This window comes from Mirounga angustirostris, unplaced genomic scaffold (genome assembly GCF_029215605.1).
Source record: "Mirounga angustirostris isolate CCGP_5_RB_7025 unplaced genomic scaffold, mMirAng1.0.hap1 SCAF_13, whole genome shotgun sequence".
NCBI lineage: Eukaryota > Metazoa > Chordata > Mammalia > Carnivora > Phocidae > Mirounga > Mirounga angustirostris.
Genome location: NW_026991721.1, coordinates 44,963,573 through 44,981,377, shown reverse-complemented (window position 1 = coordinate 44,981,377; position 17,805 = coordinate 44,963,573). Strand labels below are relative to the sequence as shown.

General features: G+C 38.1%; 1 pseudogene; it reads right to left on the bottom strand.

Annotated features, from left to right (window-relative positions):
* Positions 1 to 16,389, bottom strand: part of LOC123856524 (transforming protein RhoA-like) — a 129,161-nt pseudogene extending 112,772 nt beyond the window's left edge.
* Positions 16,390 to 17,805: the final 1,416 nt, after the last annotated feature.

Genomic DNA, 17,805 nt, shown 5'->3' with positions numbered 1-17,805 from the left:
AAAAATTACTTGGCATGAAGACCCAGTAGTTCTCAAAATCAGACTCACTGTCTAAAGATAACCAATTCAATTAAGTTAAAGCAGTACTCCATGAACAGAAAGAAAAAGTATATCACATTTCTCTTTAAGTCCTATTCATCTCACTAGTATGCATTACTGTGCACACACACATAAATATACAAACCACCCCAAAAATTATCAGATTTGATTCTTCTTTCATAAAGAAATCTGTTTCAATTAACTAACCATGGCATATCAATAGGCTGCTGCTTAGCAAGAGTGGCAAGAAAATCTAATTGTAAAAAGTTCTAAATTTTTACCTGTAGCACAAAAGCAAATTAAAATATGAAGCAATGAAATAATGCAGTGTACAGCAAGTTTAACATAAATGCTTAATAAGTGTACAAGTCTTTTGCTTTTCAAACATTTTTGTGTCCATTTCCTGTGTCATCCCCTCAATAATCCTGTGAAGTCAAGCTATCTCATTCCTCCTACTCTATTCATTCATTCATTTTTATTCATTCATTAATGCATCCATACATTTCATTCATTAAGCCAACATTCAGTTAATTATAAGTCACAGGCATTGTTCTGGGTACTGGGTCCACAAGACAAATTCCTGGCCATTATAGAGCTTACAATCTATAACATAATAAGCAAGTCAGCAAATAATACAAAATTACAAATTGTGATAAGGTTTATGAAGGAAAAAGATAAACCATTAGGAGTAGAAAGAGAGGGGAAAAAATTCCCTAGAAGGAAACTGTGAACAGAAAAGATATCTCTGAAAAGGTAACACTTAGGTGGAAAGGTAAAGACAAAAAGGAGCCAGTTGTTCAGTGTGTGGAGAAGAATGTTCAGTGTACATGAAACAGTGATGTCAAAGATACTTAAGCTGGAAGCCCTCGGAGCCTTCTAAAACAAAAAGAAAACCTTGGTGGCTAGAACCAGTAAATTGGGGAAAAACTGTTATGCCACGAACTGAAAGAGATAGGCAAAGGCCACACTATTCAAGGACTTGACACTGTGTCAAGGAGTGTGAAATGCATCCTTAGTGCAATGGAAATCCATTAAAAGGTTTTAAGTTGGGGTGCCTGGGTGGCTCAGTCAGTTAGCATCTGCATTTGGCTCAGGTCATGATCTGGGCTCCTGAGATCGAGTCCCACATCAGGCTCCCTGCTCAGCAGGGAATCTGCTTGTCCCTCTCTCTCACTCTCAAATAAACAAATAAAATATTTTTTAAAAAGTGTTTTAAGCTAGAGATGGGAATAGGATAATTAGATTCGTATTTTTTTCAGATTACTTGGGCAAATGTGTGAACAGGGGTTTGGCAAGGGGAGGGGCGATGAAAATGAAGGATCAAGTTAAAATCTGCTCTTTTGTAGTCCAAGTAAGAGATGATGAGTGACAGATTTTGATGGTATCAGTGAAGATGGAGATAAATGAATTCTAGAAACATCTTGGAAGTAGATCTGACAAGAATAACAATGGATTGAATACAGAAGGTAAGAGAAAGAGAAGCATCAAAAAAGTCTAAGTTTCTGATTTCAGCAACTTGAAAATGGTGAGACAAAGAGAAATGAGAGAGGAAAATATGAAGGTAACACTTAGGTTGAAAGGTAAAGACAAAAGAGCCAGTTGTTCAGTGTGTGGAGGTATGGGTGGAATGAAGGTAATCAAGAGAATCCATATTGATTTTGGTTGCGCTCATCTTTTGAATTCCATGCATTTCAGTTTTAAGAACCCCTAGGCTAGGATCTGAGAAATGAAAGCTAAGTAAGATTCAGCCACTTTTCACAAGTAATGGGGAAGAGAATCATACGAACTTTTAAATGTTCTTCCACGTGATAAATGCTATAATAATTTAGCAGGTGGGGCTTAATGGAGGGACTGGAGGTCAAGCGAGGCTTCAAAGAGACAACTCCTAGACCAAGTCTTCAAGAATAAAAAGAAATTATCCTTTAACTGAAAAAGGTGGAAATGGCCACCCCTATATTTTATTACATAAAATCATACATTAAACAAGGACTCATCTTTATGCCAAGTTCCCAGTATAGAATGTCCCATATTTGACATATTGTTTAATAAACCCCTTCAAGTTTCATAAACCTTTAATAATCCCCATTATGAGCACAGCATTCTATCAGATGTTGTGGAGCCATGTTTCCTGTCCTTGAGTTGCCCTCTTCTGTTGCAGAGATTAGACATACATGTATAAAAGAGCGAGAGAAGAATGATGCCAATGAGACAAGTCAGCTGGCACGATACAATAGAGGCTGCCTCTGTACAAGAGCTGAGAGAATCCAAACCAAAGAGACCACAGTGGGGAATGGGTTAGATCAGAAAGCATTTTCCCTAAAGGTCTAAACTTTCACTTGCAGAGAAAGAACCCTGGCAGTCACATCTCTTTCCTCTGGTCATCTCATCCTCCCATTCTCTATAATGATAGTTCCAGCATCTGATACCCTCCTCTCCCCATCTCTCCTCCCATTCTCAGCAGGTGACCACCCTAACTTCCTATTTCAGAGTAAACAAAAGCCATCAAACTGGATTTCTCTCAATTTCGCACTATAAACATGCATAAAGATACTGTACATCTGTATTTACATATTACAGACCAACCACAACACACGGTCTTTGTGCCTCATCCATTTCCTTCTTCAAGGAAACATATTGATTAGGCCTTCTCCCTTACGTATTTAATCTCTCACTCTAACAACAACTCCTGTCAGCATTTTTCACTGAAGCATAAGATTTTATTCATCTAGAAAATATATTGTAAATATTCTATTTCTTCAACCCCTCTTCAACCTCTATGACTTTATTGAAACTATGCTATCAAATCACTTCCTTTTTGAATAATCTGTTGAAAATTTCTCAGTCCTTAAATCAGTTGGTTTCTTAGACACATAAGTATTTAAATATTCTCATTTTTTTCTCAAGAAAACAAAAACACCTTCCTTGACCTTGCATCTCCTGCCCATGTTCACAGGCCAACCAGACATCTTTACTTACATCTTAAAGACTCTTCAAGCTTAACTTGTCCAGAATGCATTTCATGATCCTCCTTTTACCACACCTAATGAAGCTTTCCTAGAGCACCAGAATTCAGTAAATGATACTTCTACCCACTATTTCATACAAGCCAGAGAATTAGGAGTCATCTCTGACATTTCCCTTCCTCTTAACCACTCCCATACATAATTCATCTCTATGTCCTGGCATCCTTACCCCTAAATATCTCATATCTATTCATGTTTCTTCATTCCTACCATCACCCTAATTTATGCTAGACTCTACAAAAGCTTCATAACTAGTTCTTTGTTTTGTTTTTAACCACAACCTTTTTTCCATTTTCCTACATGTTCTCCACATAGCATCCAGAGTGAAGATTTTAAAATTCAAATATGACCATACTACCAGATCCTCTCCTCTCTCTCCAATCTTTTTAAAATACTTCAATTAACTCCTAAATATCATCTGACTTGTGTCTCCCTCCCAAACCCTTCTCCCACCAAGCACCCTGAAATGTATTCTCTGAATTCTAGCCATATTGGCCTTACAGCTCCTCATAAAGAGAACTTCCCCTCCTGAGATAGGATCTTCGTGCATGCAGTTCCTTCTGCCTGAATAAATCTCTTCCTCCTTCTTCCCCAAGTTGGTTCTATTTTTCAAATTTAAGCTCAATTAGCATTCCCTTAAGGAAGCCTTCTCTGGCCTTCTTTTCTACATCAGTGCCTCCTCAATGCATTTCCAATATACCATGTACATCTCCTTTGTAGAAGTCATCAATATTGCAAACTTATCTTACTGTGTGATTATTTTTTTTAAAGATCTTATTTATTTGAGAGAGAAAGAGAGAGAGCACAAGTGCGGGGAAGGGCAGAGGGACAAGCAGACTCCCCACTGAGTTGGGAGCCCAATGCAGGGCTCTATCCCAGGACCCTGAGATCATGACCTGAGCCAAAGTCAGATGCTTAACCTACTGAGCCACCCAGGCACTCCCACTTGTGTGATTCTTTATTGCTGCTTCCTCCTTGAGGGCAAAGACTATGTATGTTTTCCCATACTATGAATTTATAGAACCTAGAATAGTGTCTGGGACATAGTAAACACTCTGTAAATATTTTGGAATTAATGAAGGAGAAAGGGAGGAAAGATAGATAAATAAATGGATTTGAATGAGCAGAAAGAATAATAGTAATGTACTACTGAAGAGTCAGCCTTGTTTAAATAATATATGTTGAGATGATAAACTAGCTATAGGCAAGAGAACAGTTCTGACAACAGGAATTTAAATTTTCCCTTTTTTCTGTTTTTTTAAAAACAGTTTTAAAGAGAGCATTTCCCTTCATCTACAAAAGGACACATTTCTGCTGCCAAAGGCTCTCCACAGCCTAGACCTACCAATGATACTCATGTTGACTTGGTGGACAGTTTGGGCTTATTCTGCCTATACAGTATAAGACTACAGAAAGCAAAGAAAGTCCCCAGACTAGGGATTGATGAAGAGAAAAGGAGTAATTTTCTATATATTCTACTATTGCATGAGATCTCCTTACACTCTATATAGTACTTTGCCCTCTTTAGGGGTGGTCTTGTAATTACCATTCATTTGACTTAGTATTTTATGTTTGAAAAACATAAATTTAAGGAAAGCCACTCATAAAATCAACTCTCAGAAAAAAGTACTCTTAACAATGGAGGAAAAGCAAGTCAGTAGCTTCAAGCAACACCATAAATCATAAGAGAAGGAAATGAACACTGTACTGGAGTTTAGGTATATCATCTCATTTGATCAATATACATGGCTCAAAGAGGTGAAGAAATTTCCCAAATTCAGTAAACCCAGTTCCAGGTGACTTCAAAGCCCATGCTCTTTCCAGTGTATTTTAAGTAGTACAACCAAAAATAAAACCTAAATACTCTGATTCTCCAGCACCATGTCAGAGAAGATTGTATCCTCTTCCACAACCCAGTTTTCTTCCCAGATTCTGTGGACTGTCCTGATGCACAGGGGACTGAAATAAATGAAATTCTTTTGTTGGTGTCTTATAGGTCTTCTTATAGACCACAAGCTTTCAAGGAGTCATAAAACTTCCATTCTGTGTACATTTTAGAAAACTGCTTTTGGACAGACTTTGGACATTAAGTTTTAGCTCAGAATGCATTTTTGCTTCCAAATTATAAATAGAGTACAACTTTTTAATGAAAATGCTGACACAACCTAAAGAACAATGGTGTATGACCAAATCCATTGCAGAAACAGATTCTTTCAACAGAGTATTAGCATCTTTAGAGAGAGGCTATTTATAGGATGTGTTTAATTAAGTTGTAGATATTAAATTATGCAAAATTTTTACTTCACCAAAATACAATCTAAAATAGCCATTAAGATCAATTAGCATTTTTTTCAGTAGATTGGAAAATTTAGCCAATCCAGACTTGAATGGCATTGATTTCTTTAATGAGATGTTTGTTCTGAGTTGGTTAAAAATATATGGGTCAGTAAATAAAATATTCAAATGTTTGTGTACATTTTCCCTTGCTGCTATAATGGAAGGGTGATTGTTATAAAACCTGCTCCTTCTCCACCCACTCTAATCATGCTCAGGTTTGGGGTTTTGATTAGATGCATTTGTTGTACCTTTTGTTGCTGAAGCCAATCCATCTATCCAGACTAGAAGGGGCTGTTTTTATGAGGCAGTCATGAGACTATGCTGCCAACCTCCTTGAGGAGCTGCAGCAATTAATGTTCCATTTCCGTGTCAACAGCTGTTAAAAGTTTTCTTTGGGCCAAAGTTTGTCCAAACACTTTGTACAATTCCACAGAGATCTGGGATAGCTGGAGGCTGCTTCAAGGGGTTTGTCATTGACATTTGCTCTATACTGGTCATAGGAAGCTGTTGTTGCTACAGACATGGCCTTATCGAATAGCTTCCCCTGTTTGGACTACCTAAGGCTAAATCTAAATAAGGTAAGCCTGAACAGGGGATGAACACAATCAGAAGAGCAGCACAGAAAGTTGGAACAGCAAGCAGGTGCAAGGACATCTTTGGCAAAAACACCTCCTTATCTTTTTTTTTTTTTTTTTTATAATTCAGGCACTTAAATAATATTTCTTTGTTGTTATTTCCTTGGATTTCTAGGTTCATTATAAAGATAATGAATTTTTTTGTAATGTACCCAAAAAGGACAAAGAATAAATATGTTTAAATGCCTAAAATCATTACTACTTAAAGTACACTTTTGTCACATGTTGCATGGTCTTTGTTTAAAGGCTAAAGTTGTGTGAAATAACCATACCCTGAACATTGTTATAGGAAAAATTCTTTAAGGACACATACACAGTATGAGGTTTTCAAGGTGGGATTATTCACTAGGAAGAGCTGTCATTCATGACTCATATCTGTAGCTGGTCTATGAACAGACACCAACACCCACATGAAGAGCACTTGATGATGTCTGTGTTTGTTCTATAATGATCTAAGAACACTAAATAAAAGGGAATAATATGATAGCTAAGGATAAATACCCAGGAGAGTTTGTAAGACATGTATGTACTTTGTTTCTAGAAAAAAAGAAGAGAGATTCCATCATAATTGCACTGGACTTAGCACACCATAACCAAAGCAATCATGTGTGTTCCCAGAGGCTCTTTCCCCACTCAGGGCTGGAACCCACTGCCCCATAATACTTTTCAGGAATTCAATTAGCCAAAATAAGTAATGGCTCTGAGCTCAGAAATGACTTTCAAAGGTACAGAAATCACTGTCAAAAAAAAATCAAACATTATCTTTAAAAAAATTAACTCATTGGAACACCTGGGTGGCTCAGTCGGGTAAGCATCTGTCTTTGGCTCAGGTCATGATCCAGGGGTCTTGGGCTCAAGTCCTGCATTGGGGCTCCTTGCTCAGTGGGGAGCCTGGCTTCTCCCTCTGCCTGCCACTCCCCTCCTTGTGCTCTCTCTCTCACAAATAAATAAAAAAAAATCTTTTAAAAAAATTAACTCATTTAAACATTCAAGATCCATACTTTTCAATTACATCTTCCAATACCTGAGGTAAGTTGAAGGTAGGCCAAGCTGTCAGAGAGTTCATTGCTCAAGTGCCATTGTGGGGCAAATATAGATCTTAAACTGTAACCATTTTCATAGTTCTCCAGTGCTGATAATAATAATGCCATAATAATAAAATGCCCCACCACTGAATTATCTCATAGAATTTGAAAGCTTGTGCTTGTTTTCACCATTTCTATTCTCACTGTTGGCAGCTGCTTCCCTTGGCTGCTAATATACCAGGCTTTAGTAATGCCCTCTCCTGATTTCCATATACCTGCTCTAATTATCTGGATCTTACCTAATGGGTTAGCCATGATTATTAGAAATGTATCTAAATAGACTCTGAAATAAGGTATTATGGGTCTCTCATGTTCAAATACATGTGCCTGAGAAGCATTAAGAAGCTCACACAGAGAAGATGGCAGAGGAGTAGGAGACCTGGATTTCATCTGGTCCCAGGAATTCAGCTGGATAGGGATCAAACCATTCTGAACACCTACAAACTCAACAGGAGATTGAAGAAAAGAATAGCAACAACTCTCTGAACAGAAAAGCAATGACTTTCTGGAAGGTAGGACATGTGGAGAAGTGAATCCGAGGTGATATTGGGAGGAGAGACGGCGGGGGAGGGGGCCTCCATCGGCCGCTTCTGGCAAGTGATAGAGCCCTGGAGCACAAAATCAGAACTTTTAGAAGTCTGCTCCGCTGAGGGACGTCGCTCCGGTGGCTAAGCTGGGGGTGGAACCCTCATGGGACAGCGTGGTCTCAGGACCCTCAGGGTCACAGAAAGACCGGGGGTGCCTGAGTGTGGCAGAGCTCCCAGGTATTGGAGCAGGGAAGCCATCTGTAGAGACAGAGCCAAGGAGTGGGCTCTCAGCTCAGGGTTGCCATAAACCATGATCCATGGCACAGTCAGGCCACTGCTCCTCCAGCAGGGACCCAACAAGCAGCAGATCCGGGGAGACTCCCCTTCCTCCCCCGGGAGGAACGGTGCAGGAGTGCACCACAGGGATCTGCTGAGTTTGGAGATGACACATGGGGTCGTGTGCCAGAGATAGAAACACTCGGTCACAGGCCAGATGAGCACGGAGTGCGGCCAGAGACCAGGGAGACGGGAGTGACTGACTGCTTTTCTCGGGGGCTCACTGAGGAGTGGGGCCCCAAGTTCTTGGCTCCTCCAGGGCAGAGATTGGGAGGCCACCATTTTCATTCTCCTCCTCCAAAGCTGTACAGAAAGCTTGCAGGGAACAAAAGCTCCCGAGAGCAAACCCGAGCAGATTACTTAGCCCAGACCTGGCAAGGGCAGGGGCAATTCCAACTCTTGCAAAGACATTTGGGAACCATGGCAACAGACCCCTCCCCCAGAAGATAAGCAAGAACAGCCAGCCAAGACCAAATTTACCAATGAATGAGAACGGCAGAACTCCAACACTAGGGAAATACTGCACATAGAATTCATGGCTTTTTTCCCATGATTCCTTAGGCTTTCAAAGTAAATTTTTTTAACTGTCTTTTTTTTTTTTGAATTTTTCTTTTTTCCCTTTTTCAAACAACATCTTATCAATCGCTTTTAAAAAATATATTTTTTATTTTTCATTTTTAGAGCCATATTCTATCCCTTCAGAGTAGTAACCCTTATTTTTGGTATATATATAAGTTGTTCTCTCTTTAAAATTTTGAGATACAGTTTCTTCTAACAGATCAAAATATACCCTAAATCTCTAGTGTATGGCTTTGTTCTAGTCTCCTGCCTGATCACATTCTCTCCCTTGTTTTTCTTCTTTTTTAAATCCTCTTCTTCTTTTTTTCAACCAACTTCTTATCAATTCCTTTTATAAAATCTTTTATACTTTTCATCTTTACAGTCATATTCCATCCCTTCATCATATCAACTCTTATTTTTGTACATATATGTTTTTCTTTCTTTAAAATTTTGAGAGGCACTTTCTTCTAACAGAACAAAATACACCCAAAATCTAGTGTGTGGCAGTGATCTATACACCAGCCTGATCACATTTGATCATATTCTGTTTTTGTTCTTTTGATTTCTTTCTGTTTGTTTTTATCTTTTTCTTTCTTTTTTTTTTAATTTTTTTCTTTCTTTCCCTTTCGTTTCCCCCAGTTTCAGTTCTTTTCTGATTTGTTTAGTGTATATTTTCTGGGGACGTTGTTACCCTGTTAGCAGTTTGTTCTCTCATTCATCTATTCTCCTCTGGACAAAATGACAAGATGGAAAAAATCACCTCAACAAAAAGAACAAGAGATAGTACAGTGCCAGGGACCTAATCAATACGGACTTTGTACAATGTCGGAACTAGAGTTCAGAATGATGATTTTAAAGATACTAGCTGGGCTTGAAAAAAGTATGGAAGTTATTAGAGAAATACTTTATGGAGAAATAAAAGAACTAAAATCTAACCAAGTTGAAATCAAAAAGGCTATTAATGAGGTGCAATCAAAAATGGAGGCTCTAACTGCTAGGATAACTGAGGCAGAAGAGAGAATTAGTGATATAGAAGACCAACTGATGGAATATAAAGAAGCTTAGAAAAAGAGAGATAAAAGACTTCTGGATCACGAGGGCAGAATTTGAGAGATAAGTGATACCATAAGATGAAACTACATTAGAAAAATTAGAAGAAGAAAGAGAAAAAGGGGCAGAAGGTATATTGGAGCAAATTATAGCAGAGAACTTCCGTAATTTAGGGAAGGAAACAGGCATCAAAATCCAGGAGGCACAAAGAACCCCGTTCAAAATAAATAAAAGTAGGTCAACACCCCGACATCTAACAGTCAAACTTACGAGTCTCAGAGACAAAGAGAAAATCCTGAAAGCAGCTTGGAGAAGAGATCTGTAACCTACAATGGTAGAAACATTAGATTGGCAACAGACCTATCCACAGAGACCTGGCAGGCAAGAAAGGACTGGCATGATATACTCAGAGCTCTAAATAAGAAAAATATGCAGCCAAGAATACTATATAGCTAGGCTGTCATTGAAAATAGAAGGAGAGATAAAAAGCTTCCAGGACAAACAAAAACTAAAGGAATTTGCAAACACAAAACCAGCCCTATAAGAAATATTGAAAGGGCTCCTCTAAGCAAAGAGAGAGCCTAAAAGCAACATAGACCAGAAAGGAACACAGACAATATACAGTAACAGTCACCTTACAGGAAATACAATGGCACTAAATTCATATCTTTCAATAGTTACCCTCAATGTAAATGGGCTAAATACCCCAATCAAAAGACAGAGGTTATCAGATTGGATAAAAAACAAGACCCATCAATATGCTGTCTGCAAGAGACTCATTTTAGACCCAAGGACACCCGCAGATTAAAAGTGAGGGGTGGAAAACCATTTAGCATGCTAATGGACACCAAAAGAAAGCTGGTGTGGCAATCCTTATATCAGACAAATTAGATTTTAAACCAAAGACTGTAAAAAGAGATGAGGAAGGACACTATATCATACTTAAAGGGTTTATCCATCAAGAAGATCTAACAATTGTAAATATCTATGCCCCTAACATGGGAGCAGCCAATTATATAAGCCAATTAATAACAAAAGCAAAGAAACACATTGACAACAATATAATAATAGTGGGGGACTTTAACACCCCCCTCACTGAAATGGACAGATCATCAAAGCAAAAGATCAACAAGGAAATAAAGACCTTAAAAGACACACTGGACCAAATGGACTTCACAGACATATTCAGAACATTCCATCCCAAAGCAACAGAATACACACTCTTCTCTAGTGCCCATGGAACATTCTCCAGAATAGATCATATCCTAGCTCACAAATCAGGTCTCAACTGATACCAAAAGATTGGGATCATTCCCTGCCTATTTTCCGACCACAATGCTTTGAAACTAGAACTCAGTCACAAGAGGAAAGTCAGAAAGATCTCATATACATGGAGGTTAAAGAGCATCCTACTAAGGAATGAATGGGTCAACCAGGAAATTAAAAAAGAATTAGAAAAATTCATGGAAACCAATGAAAATGAAAACACTACTGTTCAAAATCTTTGGGATGCAGCAAAGGCAGTCCTAGGAGGAAAGTATATAGCAATACAAACCTTTCTCAAGAAACAAGAAAGGTCTCAAATACACAACCCAAACCTACACCTAAAGGAGCTGGAAGAAAAAACAGCAAATAAAGCCTAAACCCAGCAGGAGAAGAGAAATAATAAAGATCAGAGCAGAAATCAATGAAATAGAAACCAAAAGAACAGTAGAACAGATCAACAAAACTAGGAGCTGGTTCTTTGAAGGAATTAACAAGATTGATAAACCCCTGGCCAGACTTATCAAAAAGAGAAGAGAAAGGACCGAAATCAACAAAATCATGAATGAAAGAGGAGAGATCACAACCAACACCAAAGAAATACAAACAGTCATAAGAACATATTATGAGCAACTCTATGCCAGCAAATTAGATAACCTGGAAGAAATGGATGCATTCCTAGAGATGTATCAACTACCAAAACTGAACCAGGATGAAATAGAAAACCTGAACAGATGCATAACCACTAAGGAAATTGAAGCAATAATCAAAAATCTCCCAACAAACAAAAGCCCAGAGCCATATGGCTTCCCAGGGGAATTCTACCAAACATTTCAAGAAGAATTAATGCCTATGCTTCTGAAACTGTTCCAAAAAATAGAAACGGAAGGAAAACTTCCAAATTCGTTTTAGGAGGCCAGCATTACCTTGATCCCAAAACCAGACAAAGAGCCCATCAAAAAAGACAGTGACAGACCAATATCCTTGATGAACATGGATGCAAAAATTCTCACCAAAATACTAGCCAAGAGGATCCAACAGTACATTAAAAGGAAATTTCCCCACAACCAAGTGGGATCCCTGGGCTCAAGGTTGGTTCAACATCTGCAAATCAATCAAAGGGATACAATACATTAATAAAAGAAAGAACAAGAACCATATGATCCTCTCAATAGATGCAGAAAAAGCATTTGATAAAGTACAGCATCCTTTCTTGATCAAAACTCTTCAGAGTGTAGGGATAGAGGGTACATACCTCAATATCATAAAAGCCATCTATGAAAAACCCACAGCCAATATCATTCTCAATGGGGAAAAACTGAGAGCTTGCCCCTAAGGTCAGGAACACGACAGGGATGTCCACTATCACCACTGCTATTCAACATGGTATTAGAAGTCCTAGCCACAGCAATCAGACAACAAAAAGAAATAAAAGGCATCCAAATTGGCAAAGAAGAAGTCAAACTCTCACTCTTTGCAGATGATATGATACTTTATGTGGAAAACCCAAAAGACTCCACCCCAAAACTGCTAGAACTCATACAGTAATTCAGTAAAGTGGCAGGATATAAAATCAATGCACAGAAATCAGTGGCATTCTTATATACCAACAAGACAGAAGTAAGAGAAATTAAGGAGTCGATCCCATTTACAATTGCACCCAAAACCATAAGATACCTAGGAATAAATCTAACCAAAGAGCAAAGAATCTGTACTCAGAAGAAAACTATAAAATACTCATGAAAGAAATTGAGGAAGACACAAAGAAATGGAAAAATGTTCCATGGTCATGGATTGGAAGAACAAATATTGTGAAGATGTCAATGCTACCTAGAGCAATCTACACATTCAAAGCAATCCCCATCAAAATACCATCCACTTTTTTCAAAGAAATGGAACAAATAAATCTAAAATTTGTGTGGAACCAGAAAAGACCCTGAATAGCCAGAGGAATGTTGAAAAAGAAAAGCAAAGCTGGCGGCATCACAATTCTGGATTTCAAGCTCTACTACAAAGCTGTCATCATCAAGACAGTATGGTACTGGCACAAAAACAGACCCATAGATCAATGGAACAGAATAAAGAGCCGAGAAAGGGACCCTCAACTCTATGGTCAACTAATCTTTGCCAATGGCAAAAAGACAGTCTCTTCAACAAATGGTGTTGGGAAAATTGGATAGCCACATGCAGAAGAATGAAACTGGGCCATTTCCTTACACCACACTCAAAAATAGCCTCAAAATGGTTGAAAGACCCTAATGTGAGACAGGAGTCCATCAAAATCCTAGAGGAGAACACAGGCAGCAACCTCTTCGACCTCAGCTGCAGCAACTTCTCCCTAGAAACATCGCCAAAGGCAAGGGAAGCAAGGGCAAAAATGAACTATTGGGACTTCATTAAGATAAAAAGTTTTTGCACAGCAAAAGAAACAGTCAACAAAACCAAAAGACAACCGACAGAATGGGAGAAGATATTTGCAAATGACATATCAGATAAAGGGCTAGTATCTAAAATCTATAAAGAACTTATCAAACTCAACACCCAAAGAACAAATGATCCAATCAAGAAATGGGCAGAAGACATGAACAGACATTTTTCCAGAGAAGACATCCAAATGGCCAACAGACACATGAAAAAGTGCTCAACATCACTTGGCATCAGGGAAATCCAAATCAAAACCTCAATGAGATACCACCTCACACCAGTCAGAATGGCTAAAATTGACAAGTCAGGAAATGACAGATGTTGGTGGGGATGCAGAGAAAGGGGAACCCTCCTACCGTTTTGGTGGAAATGCAAGCTGGTGCAGCCACTCTGGAAAACAGTATGGAGGTTCCTCAAAAAGTTGAAAATAGAGCTACCATACGATCCAGCAATTGCACTACTGGGTATTTACCCGAAAGATACCAATGTAGGGATCTGAAGGGGTACGTGCACCCCGATGTTTATAGCAGCAATGTCCACAATAGCCAAACTGTGGAAAGAGCCAAGATGTCCATCGACAGATGAATGGATAAAGAAGATGTGGTATATATATATATATATATATATATATATATATATATATATATATATATATATATGTATACATACAATGGAATATTATGCAGCCATCAAAAGGAATGAAATCTTGCCATTTGCAATGACGTGAATGGAACTGGAGGGTGTTATGCTGAGCGAAATAAGTCAATCAGAGAAAGACATGTATCATATGACCTCACTGATATGAGGAATTCTTAATCTCAGGAAACAAACTGAGGGTTGCTGGAGTGGTGGGGTTGGGAGGGATGGGGTGGCTGGGTGATAGACATTGGGGAGGGTGTGTTACGGTGAGTGCTGTGAATTGTGCAAGACTGTTGAATCACAGATCTGTACCTCTGAAACAAATAATACATTATATGTTAAAAAAAAGAAGAAGAAGAAGATAGCAGCAAGGGTAGAATGAAGGGGGGAAATCGGAGGAGGCGATGAACCATGAGAGATGATGGACTCTGAAAAACAAACTGAGGGTTCTAGAGGGGAGGTGGGTGGGAGGATGGGTTAGCCTTGTGATGGGTATTAAAGAGGGAACGTTCTGCATGAAGCACTGGATGTTATATGCAAATAATGAATCATGGAACATCAAAAACTAATGATGTAATGTATGGTGATTAACATAACATAAAAAAAAAGAAGCTCACACAGTGAGGTCATAGAATAGACAGTAGTCTGTAAATGGGTTGTGAGCATTGAAATACTGATTTAGTCCACTTCAACACATTTTTGTTTACTTCTAAATGGTTCTCAATTTATACTACATAATTGAGGTTGTTGGATACTAAATAAGTAAAAAGTTCAGTAAATATAGCTGAACCTCCTTTAAGTTGATGTCAGAGAGAGCAAATATTCAATTCTTCCTGGGATTTTTCTGGACACAGAGACAAAGCCCTTAAATTGGAAAATCCACAGATCCATCACATTAGAGCATTTTGTACTCTCAATAATTTATAAATGATTGAATCACCGTATTCTATATAAGCATCCTACCACAAACCTGTGAAAAATAAGGTAGCTTATAGCTCTATCATGGAAGATTTCTGAGAAATCATTGCATATTCAATTCCTACATCAAATGATGAAACCAAGAAGGAAAATAAAGCCTAGCAATCCTCTTAAAGAAAACCCACTGTTAAAATTCCTTTAGCTCTGAACAGAAGGACATAACTAAATTTCTGAATATATTTATAACTCTGTTTACATAGTGGTTATCCACATGGACTTTTCCAAATAAATAAGATTAGAAATCCTGACAGTCCTGTGAAGGAAGACCTTCAAATGTGCTACTATGGCTGCCAAGATGATTGTCCAATGATGTAATGTTGCCCAGCGTTGCAATGCATAGAATCTTCATGGCACCTTCTATGACACAACATACAGCTAATAAAATACCAATCTCTTCTGAATTCATTATTTTCCACAGCAAACCCAAGGGTTTGCTCAGAAGATATAATGAATTATACCATAAATGAGAAAAGACTGGGTACCCAAAAGACTAGCCTAGCTCCCCTATGTGCTGATTGTGGGATGCAAAAAAAGATATTTCATTTCTCTGAGCTTCAGTTTTCTCACCTGTCAAACCAAAGAGCTATTCTTTGGTAAAGTCAGGTGGGGATTATGAGTAGGGAGATTATGCTTTCAGGAATCCTGGAAAAGTTCTGCTTAATGTTCTCAATGAAGGGCAAAGCATTCTTTGAGCAGATTAAAACTTTAAGTGTTAAAAACAAATATCAAAACATACAAAAATCCCCCTTTCGTGACAAAAACACTCAACAGACTAGAAATACAAAGGAACTCCTTCATTCTGGTAAAAGATATCTCTTAACACACACACACACACACACACACAGAGCTAACATCATATTTAATGATGAAACAAGAATACTTTCCCCTAAAATAAAAAACAAGTCAAGAATGTCTGCTCTTGCCAACTCTATTAAATAGTGTAGTGAATATTCTGGCCAAGGCAGTTGGGCAAGGAAATGAAATAAGTGGCATCCAAATTGGAAAGGAAGAAGTAAAACTATCTCTTTTTGCAGATGGCATGATCTTATATATAGAAAATCCTAAGGAATTCACTAAAAAGCTCTTGTAATAATAGATTCAGCAACATTTCAGGGTACAATATTAATAAACAAAAAGTGATTGTATTTCCATACACTAGCAATGACCAACCCAAAAAAGAAATTAAGAAAACAATCCTATTTATAATAGCATCACAAAAAAGAGAAGGTAGGAAGAGGTAAGTGAATGCTGAGGCACAAAATCAGTAAAGTTGGGTAAAGTTGGAATTCTTAGAAAATATTCAAAGGTACAGAAAGAGGAAGCTGGGGACACTGGACATAAAATTTACTGACTTCATTTTTACCATCGGCCTGCCTTTTGCTCCTAGATGGTTACCTATCATTCTTCCACTTAGCTTCTCAGATCTTGCTAGCACCTCAGAACTTGTAACCTTCATTTCTTTGCCCAGGGCATGCAGGGTACCTGTTTGCATGTCTTCTGTTCTGTACTCTGTGTAGTTTTTTATGTGTGCTCACTGGGAATGCCCTTTCATCTCTCCCATGAATGAATGTCCACCCATCCCCTCCATACTGTGGGCTTACTTTCTGGGCATAGTTCAGAAATCATTGTAAGAAATTTATCTGATATAAGTACTGCAGTTCCCAACATACTCTTTCAAACCTAGAGAGGAAACAAGTATGCATCCAAAGTATGATAAGGGCCAGAAGAGAGAGAAACAAAGGAATTTATCTACTGTGTCAGTCTAATCTTCCTTATACTTTCCTTGATTTAGAGCACTTGACTACAGCAAAATTGGAATCAAAGACATTCTGCAGAGTGCATTGTGATTTTTCTAAGATAATTTCCCCTCTGGATTCTTTCCTAACCCATGGCTACCACCCAGATGGCCAGATGCACTCTAATCCCAGCACAGACCAAGTTGAAGTCCTATACTCTGCAATTTTCCATAATTTTCCTAAAACTGTGATCATCTGATAATGTCCTGACTTTTTGTTCTATAAGGGGACTGCTGATGGTATGAAAACCTTGCTCTAAAAAATAAAAATTGTATCCAGTCTTTGGAAAGACAATAGTCATCAAAGCCATCCTGGGTGTGATTTCCCAGCAGCTGAGTTAGCCCAGCGGGTGCTGTGTTCATAGGAATTCTGGAAGCACCCAGAGAGCAGACACAACATTATTTATTTTATGACTTGGTTGGATGTTTCTAAGTGCCATGGTCTGGGTTTTATGTGGGCTGTATACAAAATGAGGTCACACAACAAACTGTGGAGAAAAAAATAAAAGTGAGGAAGGAGCTACAAAATCAGGAGGAAAAACCTTTAGATTACGATTGCTTATGCACATTGTATTATTTGGCTTCAATTAGAGTGACTGATTCTGACTGTGGGTAAAATGAGGCAGTCTGGGAGAACACGCTGAAATAATTAACACTTTAAAAGAATATCTCCTCTGGTTTCTTTGGGGGAACATCTGTTTTTATTGATTTCCCATAAAAGAGAAAAATTACTTTCATAATCTAGAGAGACATGGTAGGGAAATGTTAAAATGATTTAAATTAAAATGAGTATCCAACTCTACTCTTCAAAAATGGCCTTTGTTACTCAGAAAATAAACATTTCTTGTTAATATGACACTCTTACATCATCAGCTCCTGCCTGTCATAGAGCAAAATGTTTCTTTTCAAGAGCTTCAGAATTTCTGCTTTCAGAGTCTTAAAAAAGTTGTATATTAACTCCTGGAAACTTTCTCCGTCCTAGCCTAAATCCTTTTCCAAAGAAAGGATCCTCTTAAATAAATCCAAATAAATAGCCCTAAATTAATAATGAGTTACTGCCCATTTTTTATGTCCCTCACCAATTCATCCTGCCCCATTCACTTCCTTCTGGGA